The sequence below is a fragment of the Lissotriton vulgaris genome, chromosome 4_1 (assembly GCF_964263255.1).
Source record: "Lissotriton vulgaris chromosome 4_1, aLisVul1.2, whole genome shotgun sequence".
In the NCBI taxonomy this organism is placed as follows: Eukaryota; Metazoa; Chordata; class Amphibia; order Caudata; family Salamandridae; genus Lissotriton; species Lissotriton vulgaris.
The window spans coordinates 313,408,088-313,423,771 of record NC_141691.1 but is presented as its reverse complement, the minus strand read 5'-3'; the positions used below and the strand labels follow the sequence as shown (position 1 = coordinate 313,423,771).

The window sequence follows — 15,684 nt, the reverse complement described above, 5'->3', positions numbered from 1 at the left end:
TGCATTTTTGCGGCACACCCGCCGTTGTTGTGGTTACCAACATCATCGCGGCTCCCGGCTTTACCGCGAAAACTGAAAATAGGTTTAAGAGTTTTTTTAGAAACTCACTATAGGTTCGTGTCGCTTTCAGCGTCATAGTTTTAGGGATGGAGTCTCCCCCCTGCATACATGCAGCTCTCCATCATTTACAGGAACAGTTCCCACCCTTTCCCATTCATGTCTACATAATGTTAACGTTAAAGCCATTTATAACGCGCTCAAATCAGACAGAGGGGTATCTCGGCACGACCAGGCAGCCAAGCAGCATAGAACGACCAGCACAGAACAAAGCTGTCTTCAGTTGTTTCCTGAAGCAAAAATGGGCCGTACAGGTCTAATATAGTGGGAGAGTTTATTTAAATATACCTGGGCCAGATAGGAAAAGGACCTGCCACCTAAGCGGGTCTTCTTGATGCATGGGATACTTAACAGTGCTTTGTCACTAGATCTCAACAGTCTGGGCGGAAGGTACTGTTTAAGTTTGGAGGCTAGATAAATGACCTCAAGGCCAATTAAGGCGTTGTGTGTAAGACAGCACAGTTTGAAGATAATTCTCTTCTGAACTGGAAGCCAGTGAAGAGTTTGAAGGAGGGGCGCCGAGGCAGTTCTGTTCGGCAGATTACAAGTAAGGCAAGCCATTGTGTTCTGTACCACCTACAGTTTAGATAGCAGCGTTTCATTAGCGGAGGCCAGCAACATGTTGCAGCAATCGATGTGATCGATCACCAGCACCTGGACCACTGTTTTTCGAGCAGAGAATGGGATATAGGGGGGAACTCTTCTCAAAGACATCACCTGTTCTTTCATTGATAGGGGTTGATCCGAACGTACTCTTAACCACCAACTTGGGTGTGGGAGCTTTTCCAAGTTCAGAAGGCCACCAGTTGGCAAACTATATTTGTCGCACCTTGCCAAATAATATAATCTCTGTTTTTTTCCACATTAAGAAGGAGACCATTTTCTGTTATCCATGAGGCAATTGCAGTCAGACCCTCTCGAATACTTTGTTTTGTGTCAACAAGGTCTTTCTTGAAGGAGATTACTAACTGAGTGTCGTCAGCATAAGAAATGATCTCAAACCCGAAAGCTCGTACAATCTTGGCTAGAGGGGCCACATATATGTTAAAGAGCAGCGGGCATACAGCATCAATAGTATGTCTACATACAGCAACATATATAAGGGGATAGAATAATGGTTGATATAGTTTGTGAGTATCGATGGTAGGACATATATGTATATATGAGAGAAATGAAATATTTGGGTAGCACTAAGCTACAGGCATTCAACGGTATTCTTCAACACTTGCAAGCAATATTCAACTCTGACTAAAGTTATCCAGTAGCTCGTCATTTTAAATTAGTACACAACAAAAATCCTAATGACTTGAGCTACTTCATCATTGACCTAAAGCCCAAGAGGGGGAAACAGAGAAAAACAACTTAGACAATTGGAATCTAAATATATTCTGTTATTAGACACTCTGATTCCGAAAGGCCTCAACAATGGAGATGATCTTCATAATTTCCTATAAAACTTCTTTACAATACGTATGGAGGAGGCCTGTCTCTGAACATTGTCTTCTGATCAAACGCTGTAAGATTTATACACAATAGAGTTGGTACAACAACTGGGCATTCTTCCAGAAAATTGGGGTCTTTTCATGAAGACTAGCTGAGATTTCGCTTTTAACTGTGATTTTAACTTTGTTTTAATCTGGGATGGGGCGAGTATCTGAGTTAGAAGTCTGGAAGATTCCAACTTAAAGAAACTGCAAAACAAATTTTAAATTTCATTTTACTGGTTTCTCAGACAAGCTTTCTAATGTACTACATTCTGTTGACGATCTGCCTCTTTTTTCTATCATTGGTATATTAGTGAGCCGGATGGTTCATACTGAGATATGATATGGTTATCTGTGTATGATATGATTCTTGAAGTATGGGATTAGTTGAAACGTTACTCCTCAAAAAGTATATGAAATTTGCACTTGCACTTTAATAAGATACAATGAATTGATCATCATTTGCTATGCCGGAAACCCCCTTCTTTTAAATTTGAGATATTTTATCCTGAAGGAGATATGATTTTTTTTTTGTCCTCATCTCTCCAACAACATTCCCTCCCTACTTAATTACCTCCCCAGTGTGGACGTGCGCAGCGGTGCACCGGCGGCGCGCCAAAGGGAAGCCCGTCTGCGCCCATCCGCGCCTGGATGCCGCCCACAGGTCGAACCCCTGTTTGATGATTAGAAACAGCCTGGGTAAGTGAAAAACCGCATCATAATCGTGATACGTTAAAATATGCAGGAATTAATCTCCTTAAATACTTCCAACAGCTTAGAAAAAAAACAGGACAACCGACCTATATCGCCCCCATTTTTAGGAAAAAATCCCAACACCCCCCCCCCCCCCCCCCCCTGCCAACGGCGACTTTAAAAACCAGTCAGGAAAATGCGCCCTTGGTGAATTCCCTAGGAAAACTCAGCACTACTATTATAAATGAGACTAAACCCATTAAAGCTCTCTATCTTAACACTAGATCAATCCCTAAGCATGCACTTGAACTATGGAGCCTTCTGGAGAGTGACAAACCAGATATTTGCTTCTTCACTGAAAAGTGGCTCCACAGCCAAGCCTCCACAGACATCACCATCGCATTCCCTCAGGAATACCACCTGATTAGGCAAGACAGAGAAGGAAAGCGAGGAGGAGGCATTGCAGTTGCAGCCAAAGCACCCATTGATATTACCTGGATAGAGTCTTTCTGTAATCCCACGCTCGAAATCCTGATTATTAATATGAAATTTAATAAGACTTGTTTTGGGAGAGTAGCCCTGATATACAGACCCCAAGTGAAAAGTCCAAATTTACCAACTATCTTTTAGAAAAGTTCGCTCCACATGTGTTAGCAACAGAACATTTTATTCTACTAGGAGATTTCAATCACCATGCGGAAAAATCTCTTGACCCCGATTCCAGTCACCTGATCACCACCATGGAAACTCTGGGCTTAACGCAAAGGGTACTAGGACCAACTCACCAGGCCAGGCATACTCTAGACCTTATTTTCACCAATATGCCCAATCTAACTAACGAATCCCCACTGCCCATGATATGGACTGATCATTTTCTCTTAAAATTTAGTTTTCCCAAGCCGAATGGGCCAAATCTTAGAACCCCCCAAAAAACTACTCTAGTACGACCATGGGACAAAATGACTCCTGAGGCGTTTTTGACCTATTTTAAACCACCTAAAGAAGAATGTAACAACGTCGAACTAATGTTAACCCCGTTAGAAGCATCCATTAGGAACACGCTTGACATCATTATTCCAGAAACCAATGTTCAAGAAAAAAACATTGCGTCTCCGTGGTTCACTGGTGCTCTAAAAAAAGAAAAAATTGTCAGCAGAACGTCTGTGGAGAAAAACCAAAATGCTGGAAATTCTAAAAAATACAAACTGGCACACTCTAACTACTTAAAAAATATAAAAGTAGCAAAAACACTGTATCTCACTCAAAGAATAAATAAAGTGGCCCACTCTAGCAAAGAGCTTTATAAAATACTGAAGGAATTCACAACTCATCAGGTGGAACAATCAGTATTTAACCCCACTGTGGAGTAGGTCAATTCGCTGTCATCTTATTTTGACAACAAAATCAAATTGATTTATTCCACATTTACAGATACCAGCCAAGACCCATCCCAAAATGATGACTATCCCTTTTCCAAGCCTATACCACGGAAGTCATTGACACACTCAATCTTAAAAGAATTTGAGCCCACCAGCACTTCAGAAGTGCTAGAGGGTCTCAGGAAAATCAAATCTGGATCCTCCACTGACCTGCTATCCCCCTGAAAATGCACGGAGATACTTCCGCTACTGGCTAGTTCCCTTACTAATATCTTCAATACTCCTTTTGAGTAAGCATCTATATGTAGCAGTTGGAAGCAAGCTCAGGCTAAACAGATTTTAAAAAGGCCCACCAGTGACCCCACCATTCGGTCCAATTACTGACCTATCTTTTTACTGCCCTGTTTCGGGAAGGTACTGGAATATTTGGTGAATAAATGCATCACCATATATTGAAACGCATGCGCTTTTGGACCCCTCACAGTCGGGGTTCCGCGCCGCCCATAGAACTGAGACAGCTGTGATTGAGATCGTGGACAACATCAGACTTAGTCTAGACAAAGGCCATTCCGCAATTCTCATCCTATTAGATCTATCGGCTGCCTATGATACTATATCCCACAGCATTCTGAAACATCGGCTGTGGGAGATTGGTATCAGAGGCACGGCCCTATCTTGGTTTGAGAATTATCTTGCGGATCGCCTCACCTATATTAAGGTTGACACTCTTGTATCTAGCAGTCTGCCCCTCTCTGTAGGTGTCCCGCAGGGGTCAATTCTCAGCCCTATGTTATTTCATCTATACCTAACTCCGTTGGCCAACATAATGAAATCTCATGGTTTCACAACAGTGTCGTACTCTGACGACACGCAGGTGCTCATCACCTGTAACTCAGATTTTCTTGAAACCAGCGTTCGATTCAAAAGGTGTATGATTGACATCAGCAGATGGATGTGTGAAAACAAACTCCAACTGAATTACAGCAAAACGGAAATTATTCTGTTTGGCAAGGCCAATGAAGTCTGGTCGCATGATTGGTGGCCCCTAGAACCCGGAGCCTGCCCCATTCCTAAGAAGGTGGTTCGTGACCTGGGAATCATGATTGACTGTTCTCTTTCCATGAAAACCCACATTAACCAAGTATCCGGCGTGTGCTACGGGATACTGCAAAAATTGTGCAAAATCTTTAAATGGCTACCTCTTGAAACCAGAAAGCCTTTGGTCCCAGGCCTAATCATAAGATGTTTGGACTATGGAAACGCTCTTTTTGCCACCATTAATGAATGTTTACTTTCTAAATTACAAACGATACAGAACGTCGCTGCTAGACTGGTGTTAGGATTACCTCCTAGGTCTGCCTCTATTCCCAGCCTCAAAAAACTGCACTGGTTGCCAATCCGTCAGAGAAGCCAGTTTAAAATATTAAGTCTAACTCATAAACTCCTTCACAGCATTGGGCCTACTTATCTTGAGAAAAAATTGGGCTAGTATCACCCTTCCAGATCATTAAGATCCAGTGCAAAATCCCTTTTAGTTCAGCCCCGAGCCCGGACATCGCGAAATGGATGTCGATCCTTTTCCTACATAGCTCCTTTACTTTGAAATAAACTCCCCCTCCACCTTCTGTCCATTTCTAACCACCTGGTGTTTCGGAAAAACCTAAAAACCAGGCTCTTCCCTGAATAGCCGATGCTACCTTAGTCCAAAGCTTCGTCAAGGTTGCTGTTTTTCACTGCAAAGAGCCCTGAGACCTTCTGGTGAATTGTGCGCTATATAAAAGCATCTGACTTATGACTTTTTATGACTTATGGGGCTGCTATTGTATGTTACTCAATCATCAGGTGTCGTAAACAATCCCAGCTTATGAAGGGTGACCAGACACTGGGTGGTCTGTCTTCCCCTGTGTTTTGTTCTAAACGTGCCATTTTAAGGGTGGCTTTAAGCCAATCTCCACTTCCCGGAGGTGTTGCGTCCTTCCATTTAATACAGATCACTCCTAGCTAGGAGTACTAAGTATAATAAACGGCCTGATTGGGCCTGGGAGAACATAATGGTGGAGTCGTTCTTGCCAAAAAACACCAGTTGTAGATCTACTTCGATGTTAATTTCAAAAATAGATTTTAATGTATCTCCCACATTTTTCCTCAAAAACAGTTAACTCCAAGCCTTGAAAGAAGATATGTAGATCGTTGGCATTGGTATGACTGCATCTGGGGCATCTTGGTGGTGGATGGGGGGCAAATTTAGCAATCTTGGCTGGAGTGTAGTGTAGCCAGTTAATCACAAAAAAATTATTTATTTTCAAGGAGGCAGGTTTTATGTATTTATACAATGTCTTAAGTGTGCATTCAAATGATTCCTCAATATGGGATGCAAAAGGTGTTTTGTTCCAGACTAGTATAGGGGAAGGGAGCTTTCCTTCTTCAGCTTCTTGGATTCTTACATACCAAAGAGATATTTCCTTCTTCCTAAGCAGAGGATCTTGCAATAACTGCTCCAATTCCCAATTCCCTGAACTTCACCACCTTCTGCCTCATACCATGATCTTAATTGGAGATATTTAAACATAGAAAAAAGAGGACCTATCTTAGCCTGGAGCACTGCCCAGGGAAGAATGCCCTCTGAGTACACCAAGTCGGACCACATCCCCAATCCTGAATTTTGAACCGGTATCGCCAAAGTATCACGTAGGCAAGAAGGGGTCCCAGGGAAGTCCCAGATGGGGGCAAAGTCAGAAAAGTAACCTATGCCCCATACACACCTGATTTTATACCATATAGACAAGGCAGATTTCAAAACCTTTAGGCGAACCCGTTTAAAAATCCTTGGGGCACCAAATTTATATAGAAACCCTCCTTGCCCACTGACACCTTCGACGACCACCATTTCGCCCAATAATCTACCCCAGGCGTTTCCTCTGGACTGGACGGCAACATCCTAACTCCTTTAAATTGGAAGGCCATCAAATACCATATAATATCTGGAAGGGCCAGTCCACCCTTGAGCAGCTTCCTACTCCGCTTTTTCCAAGACATCCTTGCACTTTTCTGCAAACAAATAATCAATATCCTTTTCAATTCTCTCCAGGTTTATTAAGGGAATTTTATTTAAATCCTTAACTATTTTAATACCAAGGTATCTGAGTTTATTACTGAGTTCATTACTGACAGGGCCTCCTCCGTGTGAGATGTTCCAACACATTACATCGGTCTTGGCCGAGTTTACAAGATATCCTGAGATCTCTCCAAATTCCCTTAACTGATGTTCCAAATGAGGGATGACATGGTCTCGGTCATTTGTAGAAACTATCACGTCGTCGGCATATAGTGCCAGTTTACATTCATAGTTTAAGGTTTTAAATGGAGTAATGGTGTTATCTAATCTAATAGTTTGGGCAAGAGGCTCAATGTAGATGTTAAACAAGAGGGGGGACAGCGGGCACCCCTGCCTTGTCCCTCTCTGAATAGGAAAGCTCTGTGTCAAGGCTCCATTCAGGAGGATTTTTGCAGATGCAGCCAGATAACAATGCTTTATGGTCTGCACAAAAATTGGCCCGAAGCCCATACCCTCTAGGACCTCCCAGAGATACCGCCAACACACCCGATCAAAGGCCTTAGCAGCATCAATTGCCACTACTGCCAATGGGTCTGCCCTTACTACCGCTAAATCGATGTTACCGATCAGCAATTGAGTTTGTTCTTGGATTACCCCCCCCCCCCATGAAACCTTTTTGATCTGTGTGAATTATACTAGGAGCCAATTTCGCCAATCTCCCTGCCAATACGCCCATTTAGATCTTCTAATCGGCATTTAGCAGGGAGATTGGACGATAGTAATCTGACAACAAAGGGTCCTTCCCTTGCTTCACGATCAAAACTATCGTTGCCTCACCCCAAGATCTTGGCATTACCCCATTTGAACAGTAAACTGCATTAAATAAGGTATGTAATATCAGTAAAAGGTCATCTTGTAGTAGTTTATATCTATCTCATTGGGTAGGGCATCCAGACCAGCGGCTTTTTTATTTTTGGCTCTTTATTTCATTCTTGATCTCCTCTATTGTTATTGGTGCATCGAGCGCCTCTCTAGAGGCCTCCGTAAAGAAAGGGAGGGATTTATCCCTTAACCATGTTGATATCTGGCCTTTAGTAGGTTCAAGGTCTTCCTTGTATAGATCTGAAAAAAGTAATAACAAAGAATTTTGTATATCTTCGGGATTTCTGGATTTATTCCCGCAGCTATCTATAATTAGTTCATGAATATCGTTCTTTGCCCTATCCAACCTTGCCTTCCATGCCAGAAGAGCAGAAGCCTTTTTCCCATACTCAAAACAGTCCATATTTCTGGCATGCCATTGGGCTTTACATTTCTGATCTAAAAAGGACCTAGGATTCAACCTGGCCTCCTCCAATTTCCTATCTATCAGCATTGATTCCCCGATAGCCTCTGTGGTTATGTTCCTCCTTCGTGCCTCTAATGCAGATATCTTACTCTCCAGGGTGTGTAGTTTTTTGGTTTTTATTCGACTCCTGTAACTTAGTAAAGTCTGAAGTATACCTCTCAAGTTGGCCTTATACGCATCCCACACATGGTCTATTGAAGTAGATCCTAGGTTAATAGAGAAAAATTCTAGAAAGGATCTGCTAATAGATTGTACAATTCCTGGGTCTAACAACATTGCTCTGTTCAATGTCCATCTATTTTGAGGGCTATTCCCCCCCAGTGTATATACTAACAGGAAAGGGGCATGCTCAGATAAATAAGATGGCAAGATTGCAATACTCGTGAAGTTATTCTGTGCTTCTTTATTGACCAATACATAGTCTATTCTTGAGGAGGGTTTATATTTTTTGCTATAATAAGTATAACCTTGGAGATCCCCCATCTTAGATCTCCACAAATCCACTAAGTTGATGTTAGATATTACATTTTTCATAACCCTGCATGATTTGGGGGCAGCTACTGTAAATCTTAGATTGGATCTACCTTTAACTGGATCCAACCTAACATTGAAGTCCCCTCCTATTATTAGAGGGGGATTAGCAGTTAATAAACTCTCTTGTAGTTTAGCTAAAAAGGACGGGTCGTCAGCATTTTGCCCATAATAGGATGTGCAGGTCAACTCCACCCCTCCGAAATCTAGTAGAGCTATTACCCATATACCTGATTGGTCAGTTTGAACCGCCGCTCGCACAGAGGTTTCTTGTTTCCTGTTGCCCAGAACTCTGCCACACGCTGCAGGAGCAGCCTATTTGCATACCTGCCGCTTTCGTGAAAACACCATCGACGCGAGGAGCAGCGTGAGAGCGAGGCCGCAGAGGAGGTGAGAGGTGCGGCCCCGGGACTGCGAGGACCAGCAAGCAACATCAACAGCTGGTCCTCTTCCCGAGGGAGCCGCGCCCCCTCCCAGTGCCACGCCCCCTGCCGCGTCCATAACCTCTCGCGGCCCCCGCTTCGCGGGAGCCGCTCGCACAGAGGTTTCTTGTTTCCTGTTGCCCAGAACTCTGCCACACGCTGCAGGAGCAGCCTATTTGCATACCTGCCGCTTTCGTGAAAACACCATCGACGCGAGGAGCAGCGTGAGAGCGAGGCCGCAGAGGAGGTGAGAGGTGCGGCCCCGGGACTGCGAGGACCAGCAAGCAACATCAACAGCTGGTCCTCTTCCCGAGGGAGCCGCGCCCCCTCCCAGTGCCACGCCCCCTGCCGCGTCCATAACCTCTTGCGGCCCCCGCTTCGCGGGAGCCGCTCGCACAGAGGTTTCTTGTTTCCTGTTGCCCAGAACTCTGCCACACGCTGCAGGAGCAGCCCATTTGCATACCTGCCGCTTTCGTGAAAACACCATCGACGCGAGGAGCAGCGTGAGAGCGAGGCCGCAGAGGAGGTGAGAGGTGCGGCCCCGGGACTGCGAGGACCAGCAAGCAACATCAACAGCTGGTCCTCTTCCCGAGGGAGCCGCGCCCCTTCCCAGTGCCACGCCCCCCTTCTACCTCATAGCCATAAAAGAAAGACCGCCCCACGCAACGCGGGACGCGCGCGGGTCGCAGCCCGGGCGAAGCCCGGGCCAAGGGCGGGCCCGTTGTTGCCCGTTAGTGCCCGGTAGCGACCGGACCGGGCCACCTCCCTTACATCACCGAAACAAGAGCTAACGGACAACATCATGCCACCGAAAACTAGGAGTACCTCAAAGTCCAAATCCAAACATGCGCAGGAGGTAGCTCAAATAACGGGTCCCATTGACCTTTTCATTTCACGGACACATGAGGTAATAAATCAGAGTATTGCCCTGATGGAAAAGAGAGTGTCACTAGACCTCATGAACGCGAACGCAAAACGATCCTCCCTTGGCGCCATAGCAAATGCTACCTCTCCTATTCATCTCAACTCCCAAAACTGTTCCCTTCCCGTGACCTTGTCAGCTCCTGACATAAACACAGTGCCATCCATAGTAGATCTCTCTGTAACTCAGTCCGAGTCCGACTTCTCACTAACTTTTGACGATTTGGAAACAACCCCCGACCTGGTGGCTTGTCAAACTCAGGCGGAAGCCCAGCCAAGCGTTAACCTGCACCTTCAAGGAGAAAGGGAAGGAGCTATCCCAAAACAAAAAACCACAATAACTGCTGAAAATGCACTAACCACAGCTCCCAGTTCAGATCATGTTGCAACCCATCCAAACTTCATAATGCAACAAAACACGCTACTTCCCTCTGCAACCAACCCATCTCTTATGGCAATTTCTAATGAGGCTACTGATAATCTCTGCAGAACATGCAAAGTCACCTCGCAAGTCTTGACCACAACAAAAGACCTTTTATTCCAATACCTGAAACCCATCCAACTCAGTATTAGAAACATAGAAGCTCAGTTGACCATAATTTCCGCAACACTCCTCGACACCAACACGCGCATAGAAACAAAGGGTCAGCGAAATCCACCACAGCCATCTAAAACGCAATTCCATGCACAACCACCCAAAGCATCAAAACGCCCAAATCCAGGTACCTTACCCACAAAAAATCATAAACAAAACACTGCAAACCAAAATTTGCCGATCACAACGCCTCAACCACAGCGGAGTAAAACCACTGCTGTACCAAACCAACAGACTCAAAACACTGACTCAGCCACCGTAGTTACTCCAAGACTAGCGACAAATAATTCTAGCAAAATTCATCCTGAAAATAAGTCAGTACCGCTTCCACCGAAACCAGCGGCCTCCCAGCCGTCCCCCAAGAATATTACCAAAAAAATACCAGTAACCAGGCGTCCAGCCCATTTGCCTCCGGAAGCCACTCCCTACACAATAGTACTCACAGGCGTACCAGAGCTAACCGATGACACACCCGAAACTGCATGGTCACTTAAAAACAAGGTCATGCAATGGTTAAGCATTAACAGACCCTTAGAATCCCATCTTTCAGGAGGGATCTCCACTGTCCGCAGGGTAGTCTGGGTAGGCAAAACAACAAAAACGACCCGCGGAGACTGTATTATAGTAACATGCAGAGACCCCTCCGCAGTGGATTACATTTGCGCCTGGCCCTCGCTGGAAAAAAAGGGGGGGATCGATGCTCGGCATCTTTCATTCTTCTATCCCCCAGCGAGACAGCATCGCAACACCCCGCCCTGGTCATGGCACCAGATCCCCAAAGAACCATGGAACCAAGAGCCATGGAACCAGACGGAGTATACATATGAATACGGAGGCAGAAACGGCCCGAGAGAACGGCCGAGGCAATACCGACATGAAAGACCCTGTCAAACTTACGAAGGCTGGCATGGCTTTCCTACGCAAAACCGCTTTGACTGTCTAGAGATGGTCGATTGACCACTCAGGGCAGAATCTAAATACTCCAACATTAATATCACACCACAACCAGCTATCCTTTCACAGCACATAGCATTCTCAGAGTTCCTTTCCGATAACTATAAAAACGCTCCCCAGGAATTGCTAACTACGTCCTCAAATATTTCCAAGGAAGTTACCTATACAACCTTTCCACTTGAAGACGAAATCACTTCCGGCTTGTCCCAACAGCCAACTGTAGCCGCTAAAGTTCCCGTCAAACTCCCACAGGTCAACCCACAACAATTACCAGAAACCAAGACTGCAAACATCCCTATAACCTCACCACTTGTGTCGGCAGACACCACAAACCTGAGCTTCTCCGCCGTATATTGGAACGTTGCAGGTTTGACCTCAAAAATAACATCGGCCTCGTGGCTTGACACAGCAAAGCAACATCAGATACTGTGTCTGCAAGAAACCTGGTGCTCAATCCCATTACATCTTGCGGGATATAAAACTTTCTTTACCCCAGCAGTACCTGGAAACATGGGCAGACCAAAGGGGGGGCTCACGACCTATGTCGCTAATACCCTCCCTCTTAAAGTGAAACTATTAAAGGAGTCACCTACTTTCCAAATCTTGCAAATAGCGCAGATAAAGGTACCCAAAGACAATAATCATATACTCATAAACTATTACAATAACTCAGGCACTCTGGAATGCTGGTCAAACCTAGAAGAGATAGCCGCACTCCTAACTTCACTCCAAAACGACAACAATATACCTTCAACTTATTTCATTTGGGGTGGCGACTTCAATTTCCCTCTGTGTCCAAACCACAAAAATGGAAATTGTGGTCTCCAGAATGAACTTGGGAATCCTACTCCTCACTTTGCCCATTCGACATGCGGTGTCAAACTTAACGAAATCCTATTCTCCCTAGATATGGATTTTGTTAATGAACTAGTTGACCCGCAGCAGGATTACTTACCCACCTTCCATGGACGAGGCTACTCCACAACTATTGACTATATAATAGCCTCAAACTCACTCAATGGGCAGCTAACGAACTATGAAATTGGGACAAACCCAATAAGAGATCATTATCCGCTTAGCGTGACAATCAACATTAAAAAAGCAGGAGTACACCCCGCAAAGCCCAGTTCCCTTGATCAACAGTCAGTGTCCATGAACAAACTAAACGGGTACTCAATCAAATGGGCAAAGATCGACCCAGAAGAGATGACACAGAGGGTCCTTGGAAAAACAGACCAATGGCTATCCAAATGCATGTCCCTGGAGACGCCACCACAAGTAATCATCAGCTGTTTCCAAAGCATCCAGGAAACAATAAGGGATGAACTATTTGTCAACCTAAAAAACAAGATCAAGCCCCCCACCACGAGATGGTTTGACACTGCTTGTCGGAAGGCACTCACATCCCTCAAAGAAGCTCTGCGCAAGCCCATGAGAGACCCCCACGAAATCTCTCACTTAAGGAAAAAATATAACTCTGCTCGGCAAGACCGCAAAAAACAAATCAAGCGAGATCTTTGGCAACGTTTACATGACAGCGCCCGAAGGAAAGATAGCACTGCATTTTGGCAAACCATAAGATCTCCCTTTTTGGCCAACAGCACAGACCCTGATCACCTTGATGTGGCAATAACTGAGGATGACTGGGTCTCTCACTTTACAAAAATCTTTGGAACACCATCAGATTCTGTACCAAATGATTTAACACAAGAAGCCCGGCCGGAGGAAAATAACATCTACCCGATCAAGATACATTTCTCTCTTAACGAAATCATAAAAGCAATCAGGGCTTCAAAAACTGGCAAGGCCCCTGGCCCTGATTGGGTCCTAATGGACCTGTTCCTTTATGACGTAGACTTTTGGTCAAGAATAATCACACGGGTCATGTCAGCAGTAACTTCAACTGGTCTCTTTCACTCATGGTCAACCTCAATACTACTACCTATTTTTAAAAAAGGCGACCGTAACGATCCCGTCTGCTACAGACCAATCTCCCTTCTGGACTCCATGGGCAAGATTGCAGGCCGATTACTCCTGGACCGACTACAATCTTGGGCCCGGGAGAACAACATCATAACCGACCTGCAATACGGTTTCCAGAAGGGGCTCGGGACCGTGAAGCAGGCCCTTAACCTTGTTCTTCTGGCTGGAAAATATGCTCGCGCCAAAGGAGGTAACATCTTCCTCGTCTATGTCGACTTAAGTGCGGCATTTGACTGCGTTCAGCATGCGAAACTTTGGCAAATACTAGCCGACCTTGGTGTAGACCCTCCAATATTAACTTTCTTAAGAGAACTTTACACAAATGCTGAAGGCCGAGTACGATTTGGTACCAGCGGCGAACTGTCACGACCTTTTCAAATAACGAAGGGAGTAAGGCAGGGTTGTGTACTGGCTCCCTTCCTGTTCAACCTATACACAAATGGGCTTGAACAGGCTATGTTGGAAGGGAGCCAGGACTTGCCCCAGATAAATCATCGCCCGATACCCACTCTCCTGTATGCTGATGATTCAGTAATCCTAGCACGGACATTAAATCAACTCCAGCTACAACTTAATAAATACACAACTTTCATGGACTCCCTCGGTCTCAAAATTAACATCAAAAAAACGTTCACAATGAACATCGGCCCTAGGACTAAAACTTCCAAACCCATAATGGTCAACAACAATAAACTAGAAAAAACCTCGGTTTATCCATACCTGGGCATCTTAGTGGATGAGGCGATGAACTGGCAAAAGGCAATTGAAGCCAGAAATCTACATTTCCGCCGTGCAACCTCAGCACTAACCTCTTTTTCGAGGAAATTGGGGAAACCAGCTCCACCTGAACTCTTGACCATATACTATGCAAAATGCCTTAGTGTGGCCACTTATGGAGCTGGAATTTGGGGCCACGGACGTATTGACCAGTTACAGGTCACTGAAAATGCTTTTATAAAATACATCCTAGCCCTCCCTCAAAGCTCCCCGATATTAGCCTCACACCGGGAGCTTGGCATGGAACACATCATTGACACCATCCGATGCCAGCCCATCTTACTGTGGCATCGAATATGGTGCAATCCTGAAAGCCATCTAACTCACTCCCTCATCACTGACTGCTTAGGCTTGAAAAACTGGCGGAAAATCCCATGGCTAAACTACGTATGTAAATTCTTTAAAGACCTGGACTGCGAACGCTAATTTGACGAACCTCCCTCAGTGGAAGATATTTCCAGGAAACAACTAAAGTTAATGTGGCTGGGCCACCTGAAAGACCTTCGTAACCAGGAAGAGAACACTAAACCACAAAACGTAAAAATCTGTGCATTACAGTCCGGAAAAGTTATCCAGCCATATCTGACGTATTTCTTATCCAATTATGAAAAGTTTTTACTTACAAGACTACGCTTTAACATATTCTTTCGTTTGGTTTCATTTCCGGAAATGGGAAATTGGTCCCGTAACCTGATGGGGTGTCCCTGTGATGGAATCTCCCCACTATCCACGATCCATGTCGTCCTTTTTTGCAAGTACTATAAACTACCAAGGAAAACATGGATCATCCCTATTCTCCGGTCCAGTGAACTCAGACAATCCTACCCAGCATTCTTTTATTTGCAATCTTTAAAATGGCCACATGAAGCCAAACTTATAGTGACTTTCCTTAAAGCAGTCATAACAATACGTCGTAATATCGCTAGTTAAATCAGTACCGTTAAAACTTGTAAAATTGTAAAAACTATTTCACTACCTTAAATGCCTTTTATACTGTGACTAATTTCTTGGTGATTTCACCGTTTTCTTATTTGTGTGTTTAAAATTTTTTAACCTTGTACTTTTTATGATTATTCAAACTGATAATCGAATAAAAGTTGATGAAACTGAAACTGAAACAGTTTGAACTGACTTAATCCTGCAGGGGAGACCCTTCTTTACAACTATTGCTACTCTGCGACAACTCAATGATTGTTGTGAAGCACAGAAGCATTGTACCCAGGGGATCTTAGAAAAGACCGATTGAAACTCCGTTGGATTTAGGTGGGTCTCCTGCAATAGACATATCTGCAATAGACATATCTGTGCTGCTGAAAGCTCTAAATACTTTAAAATCAGCCTCTGTCTGCGCAAACACCTCTAACCATTCAGATTCCAAGAGATACAAAGAATCTTTCGACCATTCTTGGTGTTACCTGCCATGAC

The 15,684-nt window shown here is 44.6% G+C and overlaps 1 protein-coding gene across 2 annotated transcripts in view; it reads left to right on the top strand.

The window, feature by feature from the left end:
- The window catches only part of MCF2 (MCF.2 cell line derived transforming sequence), an 870,271-nt gene that overhangs the window by 95,611 nt on the left and 758,976 nt on the right, over positions 1-15,684 (top strand). The gene's annotated exons all lie outside the window — the stretch shown is intronic.